The sequence below is a fragment of the Antechinus flavipes genome, chromosome 4, assembly GCF_016432865.1.
Source record: "Antechinus flavipes isolate AdamAnt ecotype Samford, QLD, Australia chromosome 4, AdamAnt_v2, whole genome shotgun sequence".
Taxonomy (NCBI): domain Eukaryota; kingdom Metazoa; phylum Chordata; class Mammalia; order Dasyuromorphia; family Dasyuridae; genus Antechinus; species Antechinus flavipes.
Window position 1 is genome coordinate 9,336,099 of NC_067401.1, and position 9,103 is coordinate 9,345,201.

A 9,103-nucleotide genomic window follows, 5' to 3' on the forward strand; every position below is an offset into this window, starting at 1 on the left:
AAAAACAAGAACCCTTGTGGGAGAGGGCTACTGCTAACAAAGCTTTCTTTACTGATCCCAACTCTCAGGATCGGTTCATGGAAAGGAAATCACCATTTATTACTATGGGCCAGGCACTGAGCTAAGCATTTTACAAGCATATCTCCTTTGATTCTCTCGACAATACTGGAAGGTGGGTATTAATAAGATCCCCATTTTGCAGCTGGGAAACTGAGGCAGACATAGTTTTAGTAACTTGCCCAGGGTGCATCTCTAGTATCTGAAGTCATATTTGAATTCAGCACACAAAAGGGAGAGGCAATTGCCAGGAGGGGGAGGCAGGGAGAAGGGCACCGCATGCACACTCTCAGCTTTCTGAGCCCTTAGGCCTTCTCCCTGCACAGCCAATCGCTCTTTTACCTCTACAGCCAATCAGAAGTCCTTTCAGCATTACAGAGTATCAAGCTCTCCATCACACACAGTCACACAGCGCCTTGGACTGAAATCAGGGGAAAGAACTGCCCAGGCTTCAAGGACCGACCTTCCTATTGCATTAAAATCGGTTATTTATTAAGGCGGCACAGGAAGGCCGGCCTCAGAGCCCAGAGCCTTGGGGGCCAGTCACGGCCCTGATGATTTCTGGCAGAATGTCCCTCGGTCAGTCATTTCAACTCTGAGCGTCCCAGGCACCTCTCAGAGACAGTGTCCTTCTCCAGGGATTCCCGATACCAGTGAAACCACAAGCCCAGCTCTTCTCCCCATTTATTAATGTCCTTTGTTTTTCCATCACCTTACTTTTCCAAAATTTGCCCGTCCCATCCCTTTATTCCATGAGCCTGCTCTTGCAATAACGAGCAAAAAAAGAAAGAGAATAAAAAGTTCAATAAAATCAACCAAACATCAACCATATTGGACAACAGATACAAATCCCACACCCATAGTCCTTCACTTCTGCAAAGAAGATCCTGTGTTCCTATCAGCCCTCTTGCTTCTTGGCTTAGTGCATCATCAGAACTCTTTGTCTCCTCCCCACTTCAGATATTCTGGGAAAGCAGGGTAGGGCAAGGAAAAGAACCCTGCTTCTGGCATCAAAGGACCTGGGTTCAAATCCTTCCTGAGTACAATGCCACATTCTACACCTACTATCTGGACAACTTTGATAAAATTACTTAATCTTTCTGGGTTCTCATTCTCCTCCGCTCTCATCTGTAAAATCATTGGGTTGGACTAGCTGGTCTCTGAGGCTCCTTCTAGCTCTAGATTGAGGGTTCTATAATTTTCCAGATCTTCTACAAAGAGTAGGATACTTCGATGCCCCACTTCATTCTTTTTATCTCTTCTTGTTTAATCATTTTTAAGTTGTGTAGGACTCTTCGGGAGCCCATTTGAGGTTTCCTTGGCAGGAGTGATTTATCATTTCCTTCTCCAGCTTATTTTATAGACGAGGAAACTGAGGCAAACAGGGTTAAGTGACTTGCTCAGGGTCACATAGGTAGGAAGTATCTGAAGTGGGATTTGAACTCAGGAAGAGGAGTCTTCCTGACTCTATTCACTATGGTGCCATCTCACTAGCTTCTCCATCTCTACTTGGCATTTAATTCCCTCCTCAAATCAGAGGTTTTGCATAACATAAAATCTCAGGGGTGGAGGAGCCTCAGGACCTTACCAGGGGTCCTCAAACTATAGCCCGCGGGCCAGATGCGGCAGCCGAGGATGTTTATCCCCCTCACCCAGTGCTAGGAAGTTTCTTCATTTAAAGGCCCACAAAACAAAGTTTTTGTTTTTACTATAGTCTGGCCCTCCAACAGTCTGAGGGATAGTGAACTGGCCCCCTATTTTAAAAGTTTGAGGACCCCTGGACTCAACCCATCTTTGTTTTTTGTTTTTGTTTTTTAAAAAATATTTTATTTTATTTTATTTAATAATAACTTTATATTGACAGAATCCATGCCAGGGTCATTTTTTTACATTATCCCTTGCACTCGCTTCTGTTCCAATTTTTCCCCTCCCTCCCTCCACCCCCTTCCCGAGATGGCAAGCAGTCCTATATATGTCTAACCCATCTTTGAACAAGACACAGCATCCACCCCCCAACTGGTCAGCCTTTGCCCACTCCCTCACTTAGTTTTCTGAAAGTCCTTAGCTCTGCCACGTTACGCCCACCATCACTTGGCTCCCCCCTCTCTGTATCCCCAGTCTCCAAAGGCTGCCCCCTACTGGTTGCCCGCTGAAACTGTCAATCCCTCCTGGTTTTGTTCAAAACAAGATGGTTTTTGAATCTGGGATTTGAGAGGCTCAAATCTCTTTAATTGTCCTGACTCAGTTTCCCTGCACTAGTTTCCCTTGTCTCAGTTTCTTTAACTGTTCTTTGTCAATCCCCTAAGTTGTAAAACCCCCCCTCTGGTCCATACTGAGGACCAATTACTCTAAGGTTATAAATTGTTAGCCCAAGCAAGATAAACAAGAGAGTAGACTCTGACTCTTTTCTGTCCTCAAGAATTTACAATATCCCTCTAAAATATTCCAAGATGTCTCACTGACATCTTTGTCTCTGTGTATTCAGACATCCTGTCTCCGGGTTTTTTGGGGTTTATGGCCTCTTCCATCCTGACAGTTTTCCTGAGCTTCTCACCCCTTCCTTTGTTCAGAGAAGAGATATTTAAGAAGTTGGGGTTCCTCCATTCATTGCTGGAGGCTGGCGGCTGGACGCTGGATTCTTTGAGAAGACAGTCTCCTCCAGCCCTGGGACCAACATGGATTCCTTGGGCCCAGTATATCTTTATCTCTGTCTGACTGGATAATTTGAGCCGAGAGTCCTGTCCAGTCAATCTTACTCTCCCATTAATAAAATATTAAAAACTCTCTAAGCTCTCTCCCGCCTCAGTTTCTCCGGCATTACAGTGGAAAAGCCAAACACACAGACAGATCCCAATCATAGACAGGAGGAGGACTGGAAGAGACCTCAGGGGTCACGCGCTTCAACTCTTTCCCCACTTTACAGACAAGGAAATGGAGACCCCGGAACTTCACACTCACGTGATTGGAGGATGTCTTCGGGAAACTCCAGAAGTAGTGGATAAGGATATCCCGAGGAACAGTGTCATTCACATGCCAAGTTAAATAGAAAACAAGACAGACGAGTCGCATTCGAGTTGTGTGTGAACTCTCCAGGGAGCTGTGTGATCACTGCTTTCAACACCAAGGTAGAATATTGGACAAACTGATCCCCATCTGAGGTGGCAAAGGCTGAAAACTAGTTTAACGGGTTAATCTGAATACTTGCGTTTTAAAAATCTAAAAGAAAATGGAACTGAGAAGTTACTTAGAGGCCGGGCCCTTCCAGGCTTCTCCCTTGGAACTTTAATTCCCAACCACCCCCAGCTGAGTCTACAGCTGAGAAATGGAGGAAAAGTCCAAAGTTATTTCGAATTCAACCACCAGAGGGCAGTATAGACACAACAGTGGCAGCCTCCCTGAGAGCCGAAGGAGGAAAAGCAAAATTTTTAATCCCTTAATAAGTCCGTTAAAGCAATTTATTCAGAGTTTCTCTGCCCATGGTGCCAGGGACTGTGCTAAACATAAAAAAAAGGAAAAAAAACCATGGTCCCTGAGCTCAAAAATCTGATTTGCCTCTGCCACCCATCTCATTTTTCAAAAGAATTTTCCGAAATCATTGAAATACATAAAACCCATAAAAAAAAATCAAAAAAAAAAAAAAAAAAGAAATACATAAAACCCTCCCTCCAACTTCAAAGTCAAATTTTAGAGCTTTCGTTTGTTTTTAAATCGAAAGCTTAAAATTCAAAAATATTTAAATTATGAACCTTAATGAAATAGAATTTATTTTGAAAATGAAATCGTAAAACAATATATTTTCTTTGAAAAAGGAAGTGATAGATGTTTGAGGATAAACTGAACAGCCTGGAAATAAGCAAATATATGGAAGAAAAATAAAACCTTAAACTCCAAATACACACTCACACACTCACACAACTCAATAACAAAAAACAGAAATTGATTATACGTGGACCCATGTGCTCAATAAGTATAATAACCATTTGTTGTGAATCACTTGCCTTTTCTATCTTTTTACCCTTTGCATAGGTCTACAAAGTGCTGCAAAATAAAGAAAATAGAACTCAATCAGCAAATGACTATATAATAATAAACTCAATATACCGTTATGCCACAGTTCTCGTTTATTGTCCTGACTCAGTTTCCCTAATTATCTTGACCCATCCTGACTCAGTTTCCCTAATTGTTCTGCTTATAATGATCTGCTCAGTCCTCCCCTCTTAATCAGAATATTTGATAGGGCTAAAAGATCTTATGTTTTAGAATATCAGAAAGCCTCTCCCCATCCCAAGCTATTAGAATATCAGATACCGTCTTATCAAGATGCCTCTCCCCATCTCCGAGGTACCTCCCCCCATTATGTCATCCCCATCTCCAGTGGCTCGCCCCACCCTGTCAGAGTCCCGTTCCGGCTCTCAGCACCCTGGCTCTGCCCCTGCCTCAGTCTACCCCCGTGTCTGAACCATGTCATTGAGAACTCACATGGTTTACTGGATTCTTGGAGACCATAGTCTCATTCAGCCCTGGGGCCAAACCATGGATCCATTTGGTCCCAGTAAATCTCTCCCTTTGAAATAAATTATTAATCTCTATCTTGCCTCAGTTTCTCCAGCATTACAATATTATAAGGGCTCTAGGGAGTAACAAAACAGAGGGAAAGGGAAGGGAAGGAGCACTCATACAACGCTGTAATAAGCACTCTACAAATATTACGTCAACAATCCTGGGAAGGAGATGCTATTATTATATTCATTTTTCTGTGGTGGAAACTGAGGCAGATAGCATTCAAGTCATTTATCCAGAGGCACACTAAGGCTGGATTAAAATCCAAGTCTTTGACGCTGGGACCAATGGCTGTTTAAAGATAGACAAAGATGGACAGACTGAGAAATACCCACAAATGTAGGACACAGTCTAAGGCGACCGCTTCGTCAGGTTTCTAGAAACTGAGATAGAAGTTATAGCTAATCAGGATTTGAATATTTTCCTAGACAAACTCCGGAGTAGGGACAGAATCGGTGGGGAATTCATCTCTTGAAAGTTGACCTGGCTTATGTTATGGCTCCAGAGCTTTGGGGAGCCCTGAGGCCTGGGTTAAATTCATGCCAGGAGGACCCTAAGTCAGTCACTTCCCCCTGATTGCCTTGCCAAAAAGAAAAAAAAAAGGAAAACCATTTCTACAAAGGAGCTCGTCTAGAATGTATCTCCTTCAGCACTTGGAGTCTATCCCGTCTCTGTCCCCAGGGACGTAGCTTCTCGCTGTATGAGTTGTGCGCTAGCTCTAAGGGCACTGATTTCAGGAAGATCTTTCCTTACCACGTTGGTGTTTTCTTGTATCAGCTGCTCACTGTATTCTGCGGCGGTTTTTTCACACCTTCCAGACTTATCTAAAAACGTCTCTTTCATCCTTTCTTATGGACCAATAATATTTCATTACATGCATGAGTTTGTCCAGCCGGTCTCCAGTGAATGGGCATCTCCCTCAGGTTTCGGTTCTTGGCTCCAACAAAAGGAACAGCTTTAGACTTTTTGCTACATATTAGACCTAGTTCTTTGATTCCCTTGGACTATAGATCAAGAAGAGAAGGGCAGCTAGGTGGTGCAGTGGTTAGAGCACCAGTCCTGAAGTCAGGGGGACCCGAGTTCAAATCTGATCTTAGACACTTAATACTTCCTGGCTGTGTGACCCCGGGCAAGTCACTTAACCCCAATTGCCTCAGCAAAAAAAAAAAAATAAATAAAAAATGCTATGGGTCAAAGCTGATGTGCAATTCCAAATGATTTTCCACTAGACTAAAGCCCAGTTCCTCTAACTGTGTTAATTAATTTCTTTGCCTTCCCGTAGCTTCTCCAACGTCATCATTTTCCATCTGACGGCCATCAGAACCAGTGACTTTCATTTTTCTTTCTCTAATAATTTGTCATTTGGAGCATGTTTATATGGTTATTGATACTTCCTTTGGGAACTGCTTCTTCGTATTATTTGCCCATTTATCCATTAGAGATTGGTTTTTGTTCTTGCAGATTTGCATCAGGTCCTTGGAATATAGCTCGGAAACAAGCCGGGGAGATGGCGGCCCCCCTATCCCTCCCCTAGCTCCTCTGCCAGGCTTCCAAAAGAGACCGAAGGGCCATTGTCGGACATGTTATGGGGGTGATGGAAACGATTCTTGCTGTGGGAACAGGGGGGCACAGGTGAGAGGCCCCCCAGCTCCGAGCATTCCTCGGTGCTTCTGGGAAATCAACATCCTAAAAGTATTTTATTTGTTGTTATTCTGAACTTGGCCAGCACTAGCAAATATTCACATTTATATTCAAAGAACAACAAAAGAGGGATCCATACATGAAGTCACAAATCTCCACCAGTCACTACTTTTACCAAGCATTTATTATGAGCATTTGAGGGGCTGGGCACAGTACTAGGCCCTGGGGGAGGACAAAAACAAAGATTTCTTTAATACCATTACCCAAAGTCCAAGGTCAAGTCCACATCCTATTCTCTTCATCCTTATTCTCCGGGTGTCCCTGTGGCCATATGGCCGCCGTCTCAGAACGGGAACTGGCTTCTCCCCTTTGGGCCAGGAGAAGGAAAACAACAAGCTGCCCTCCTTTGGGGTAGATCGGCGCTAAAATCGGCAAGTGAGGTAAGCAGGGGGAGGAAGAGGGTAGGATATGGAGGGCAGGGAGGTAGTGACCTTAAAGGTGACGTCTATCTCTGCACAAGGCCTTTAGGAAACAGCATTGCCCCCGTACCAAGAGAAAGGAACTAGAAACCTCTATGTGTGTCTCTGTGTCTCTGTCTCTCTCCTTTCTTTTTCTTTGTCTCTGTCTCTCTGTGTCTGCCTCTGTCTCTCTGTCTTTCTCTGTCTCTCTGATTATTTCATCTCTATCTCTGCCTCTATCTCTTTTTCTGTGTCTCTGTCTCTGTGTGTCTGTCTCTCTCTCTGTCTCTTTATTTCATTGTCTGTTTCTCTTTCTCTCTCTGTCTCTATCTCTCTTTTTCTGTGTCTCTGTGTCTCTCTTTCTCTGTCTATTTCATTCTGCTTCTCTTTCTCTCTCCTCTTTGTCTCTGTCTCTCTTATTTCATTCTCTATCTCTTTCTCTGTCTATCTCTGTTCTCTTTCTCTGGGTGTCTCTTTCAGCTGCCCTCCCTATCCTCTGCTCCCCCGATTTCCCAGCTCCCCCCCACCCCTACCCCCCACAGGCGGCCCTCCCAAGCTCCCAGTCTGTTTCTCCCGGTAAGGAGATTGTTCATGGCTATTAGGTTTGTTTGACTAAGCTCTTTTGTCCTGGGGAGCTTTCCCACCGCGGGCACTCGGTTTGCAGTTGTGTGGCCTCAGCCAGTGAGGGCCGGAGGCTGGGGGGAGCCCGAAAGGGACTTTGTCTGAGAGGGCCATCTGCCCTCGAGGCAGTCGGCCAACAGCTGCCACACTCGCCCTCCCTTTCAAGAACTCTTTATTTCTGCCTTTAAAAAAGGTAGGAGCAGATGCTAAAAGTTATTTTCTTCCTAAGGGGTGCTAAATATGGACAAATAAGGAGGGGACGGAGGAAGAGAGAAAGGAAGAAAAGAAAGAAGCAAAATAGAGAGAGAAAAGAAGGAAAGAAAGGGGGAGATAAGTGAAAAAGACACAGAAAGATATTAGAAAGAAAAAAGAAACTAAAGGAAATGAAAACTATATAGAGAAAAATACAGAAAGAAAAGAAGGGGCAGGAGAGAGGAAGGAAGAAAGAAAAATATATGTGTGTGTGTGTGTGTGTGTGTGTGTGTGTGTACAGATAAATGTGGAACATAAGAAAAAAGGAAAAGAAAGGTGGAAGGAAGGAAGAAAGGAAGGAGAGAAGGAGGAAAGGAAGGAAGATAGGTAAGAAGGAAGAAAGGTAGGAACAAAAGAAGGAAAGAAGATAGGAACAACAAAGGAAAGAAAAAAGACAGGAAGAAAGGAAGGAAGGAAGGAAGGAATGAAGGAAGGAAAGAAAGAAGGAAGGAAGGAAGGAAACAAAGAAGGAAGGAAGGAAGGAAGGAAAGAAAGAAGGAAGGAAGGAAGGAAGAAGGAAGGAAGTGATGAGGTATGGATCGTGGCAGGGAAATGGGTTGGTCTCCTAGTTCTCCATAACACCAAGTTAGGGCGGGTTCGCAGCGAGAAACGCTACACAAAAGGCTGTGATAAGAAAAGGCTTTATTAAAGAGAGAGATACCAAGATGTTCTCTTGGTGGACAATGTCAAAGAATTGCCGAAAAACATTTTCTCAGGGCTTACTCTTATACAGAAACAAAACAATTCGGGTTTTACATCCGAAAGGAACATACTTGAGATTGGGTGTGGGAAAGGAGTCTTTCCCAGGGAATGTAGGTTTTGCATCCAAAAGGTGCATAGTGTGGGAACAGAGTCTTTCCCAGGGAAGGTAGGTTTTGCATCCAAAAGGTGCATAATGTTGGGAACTGAGTCTTTCCCAGGGAATGCAAATGCTTTTCTGGGTGAGGCTGCATTATCCTCATCAGAAGGAAAGAAGGAAGGAAGGAAGGAAGGAAGGAAGGAAAGAAAGAAGGAAGGAAGGAAGAAGGAAGGAAGGAAGGAAAGAAGGAAGGAAGGAAGGAAGGAAAAAAGGAAGGAAGGAACGAATGAACGAACGAACGAACGAACGAAGGAAGGAAGGAAGGAAGGAAAGAAGGAGACCAATCCAATTTTCTAAGCTTTCTTTCAGCACTGTCTATATACAAGGCAGGAGACAGGGAGCTGGCAATGCATGGATCAAAGAGGCCTGGGCTCCTCTGTTCTGACACTCACTACCTGTGCAACTCTGGGTAAATCATTTCACACCAAGCCACTCCCTAAGTTTGTGTTAAAACCAAGTTGTTGATGTGCATTGTGGAAGGAATTTCCATACCAAGGTTTTCTCAAATAAATGAAACTCCAAATCTTGACCTAAGACCAAAAAGAATTCCAGGCAGCGATTGAGGTGATAGAGATACAAAAACAAAATAAAACAAAACAACCTTAAGTCCGTGCCCTCAGGGAGGGCGTGCTGTATGGGGTGGGAGGTGGGGATG

At 43.9% G+C, this 9,103-nt stretch overlaps 1 long non-coding RNA gene across 1 annotated transcript; it reads left to right on the forward strand.

Annotated features, from left to right (window-relative positions):
- The first annotated feature begins 2,449 nt into the window (after positions 1-2,449).
- LOC127560511 (uncharacterized) lies at positions 2,450-4,168 on the forward strand. The gene is made up of 2 exons (XR_007953343.1): positions 2,450-3,182; positions 4,084-4,168. It is a non-coding gene; the product is annotated as an uncharacterized LOC127560511 (long non-coding RNA).
- The last annotated feature ends 4,935 nt before the right edge of the window (positions 4,169-9,103 follow it).